Genomic DNA, 3,203 nt, shown 5'->3' on the forward strand with positions numbered 1-3,203 from the left:
GTCTCCAAAGACAAGCCAGATATAAAGAACATGGGGCATTTTTCTAGCACTTTTTCTCATGTTCCATCACAACTACTTTAATATTTAAGCAAGTTTATGATTACCCATATGATTTCATTTAGAAACTAGAGTTTAGAAATAGCATTTTATTGTTTACATTCACAATGAAATCACACACAAATGTCAAAACATTATCTGTTTTTATAGTCGATATAATGTCCTAATTTTAAAATTTGTTTTGTACTTATGCTTTCTAATAGTATTAAAAATGACATTTTTTCTGAGTTAAAGCACATATGTTGATAAATACCATTGATTTTTTGTTTATTGATCCTTTATCATTCCACTTTGATATATTTTTCATTAAATCTAAGATGTACTTTGCAAATTCCCTAAAAACTAACGATCCAATATTTAAAATATGAAAGATTTAATATTTTAAAACTATCTAAGTTTCAAACTTAAAAAGCAACCCCTTCCAGGCTGGAGAGATAGTACAGTAGGTAGGGTACTCGCCTTGATGAAGCTGACCCAGGTTTGGTCCCCAGCACCCTATAAGGAACCCCAGCCTTGCCAAGAGTGAAACCTGAGAGTGAGCCAGGAGTAATTTCTGGGCACAGCTGGTATGACCCCACCCCCCAAAAGCAAACTGTTTTTTGAGTAAATGGGAAATGTGTTTCTATATGATAGTACAAAAAGTTAATATTTAAACAATTCTTATGAAAAACAATATATTTCAGAAGGTGGACAAAAGTCAGGAATTCTTCCAAGAACAAATTGCAAAAATTGCAAGAAGAAAGCTGGCCAATTGAAATATGTATATAATTATTAGTGATTTAGGAAATATGAATTAAACAACCTATTATCACTTCAAAAATAACATATTTTTAATTGCTGTAATCATATATTATTTTATTGAAGTAAAATATTATGATTATAAAATTTTCCACTTAAACATGTTGGTGAATATTTCACTGGCATTAAGGATATCAAGATTGTGCAATTATCTGTAACATTTATTGTAGGAGATATGTTTCAATTTTTACTAACTCTACATTCAACCATTTTGCAAAACAATTGTACTAGAAAGTTAAGAGTAAGCATTTTTTTCTCAAGATCATCAGATGGATTATTAGACTAGGATATACAAATTAAATGGACATAATTTTAAAATTTAATTTTTATTTAGAAACCATAAGTTGTGTGTAATGTAGCAGTGTAGCACTGCCAGCCCATTGTTCATCAATTTGTTGACTGGGCACCAGTAACGTCTCCATTGTGAGACTTGTTACTGTTTTTGGCATTTTGAATACGCCACCAGTAGCTTGCCAGGATCTGCTGTGTGGGCGGAATACTCTCGGTAGCTTGCTAGACTCTCTAAGAGGGATGGAGGAATCAAACCCAGGTCACCCTTGTGCAAGGCAATTGCCCTACCTGCTGTGCTATTGCTCCGTCCAGAACTTGAAGAGCATGGGGAGAGAAAAGGGAGAGAAGGAAGTGTTCAGAAGGGGAGAGTTGTTGTTATTTGTTTTTTTTGGTGGAGTGTGTGTGTGTGTGTGTGTGTCTGTGTGTGTGTGTGTGTGTTTTGTTTTGGGGGCCTCACCCAGTGATGCTCAGAGGTTACTCCTAGCTCTGCACTTAGGAATCACTCCTGGCAGTGCTCAGGGACCATATGGGATGCCAGGGATTGAACTCAGGTTGGTCGAGTGCAAGAGAAGCACCCAACCAACTGTGTTATCTCTCCAGTCCCAGAAGGGGAAAATTTATCCAACAGAGAGAACCTCCTGTGTAAAGATATTCAAAGTGCTTTCTTCTTTCTTAGTTTCATCTAGAGATTTGTTGGCCAAATGAATCTAAGAGTATCTCTAAGTTATCAGAAAACTCATGGATTCCACCTCTGGGGTCACAAGCTCAGGAGGGCCCTGTTGAAAGGTCTGGTTTGGGAGCTGCTGTGTCTTTACACCTGTACTCCATCAGAACCATGTAAGATTTCGAAGGAAGGGATGAGGATAGAGTTTCTGAGGTAGGAAACTTTCTGGTCAGCCCCAGAGTGGAGGCAGATCAAGGACCAACCCATCAACAGATCTTTACACATACCCAACAGCTCTTAACCAAATAGCAGCTTTTATTGAGCTCCAGGTGGGGCTGGCATTACCAGTGCAGAAGGCTCCCCTCAGGGGGTCAGTCTTTGGTGGGATGGGGGACGCAGAGGTGCACACAAGGGGTGCTATCCAGCTCTCACTGGGGAAGTCAGCAGAGAGCAAACACCAGGGCTCTCTGGAGATACACACACACACACACACACACACACACAAAGTTGTGTATAATAACATTTTAAATTAAAAACAACGTATTTGGCAGGATGATATTTGGGCCTGGATTTTTGTTCTCTGTATTCATTAGCATTGACTTGAGTGGTTAAAAGAATATTTATTTTATACTTACCTGACATGGACACCCCATGATCAGGAAGGTCATTTTCCCAGGGCCAGCCTTAGATATGGCCCTCTAGATGGGCTGATGCCTGTGATCCCCAAAGTGTGAGAAACTCGATTGCATAATTTGTGGTAGTGGGAGAACTGTGTTCACACTCCCCTCCCTCTCCTAAAAAAAAAAATGTTTATTTTTTCTGCTGATCTCATCAGAAACATTTTTATTATCAGAAAAAAATATGATATAAAATATTGAAGTGACATTTCACATACTTAATGATCATATTAAAAGATGAATCTTCGGGGCCGGAGCAATAGCACAGCGGGTAGGGCATTTGCCTTGCACGCAGCCAACCTGGGTTCAATCCCCGGCATCCCATATGGTCCCCCAAGCACGCCAGGAGTAATTCCTGAATGCAAAGCCAGGAGTAATCCCTGAGCATCGCTGGGTGTGACCCAAAAAGCAAAAAAAAAAAAAGATGAATCTTCCATGGGGCTCTCCTAAATTGTGCTCAAGGTCCCCAGTGATACTCAGCCAACAGGAGGTGAGTTTCAATGCCTGGGTGCTAGATGCAGTACTACTGCACTGAGGGGCAGGGTATCAGACAGGCAGAGCTGCTCAGGAGGCCAACTGGAGTGATAAGATTGACCCCAGGTTCCTAAATTATCTTTCTGGTTCCCTCTGACCCCTCAAAAAGTATCTTCAAGGTTAACACAGTATTTACTAAAATGAATTTTGGAATAAGTAGTTGTTCCTCTCACAAAAATAGT

At 39.5% G+C, this 3,203-nt stretch overlaps 1 non-coding gene across 1 annotated transcript; it reads left to right on the forward strand.

The window, feature by feature from the left end:
- The first annotated feature begins 2,437 nt into the window (after positions 1 to 2,437).
- On the forward strand, positions 2,438 to 2,598 carry LOC129398939 (U1 spliceosomal RNA). Its single transcript, XR_008626805.1, has one exon. It is a non-coding gene; the product is annotated as a U1 spliceosomal RNA (small nuclear RNA).
- Positions 2,599 to 3,203: the final 605 nt, after the last annotated feature.

Source organism: Sorex araneus, chromosome 9 (genome assembly GCF_027595985.1).
Source record: "Sorex araneus isolate mSorAra2 chromosome 9, mSorAra2.pri, whole genome shotgun sequence".
Classification (NCBI taxonomy): domain Eukaryota; kingdom Metazoa; phylum Chordata; class Mammalia; order Eulipotyphla; family Soricidae; genus Sorex; species Sorex araneus.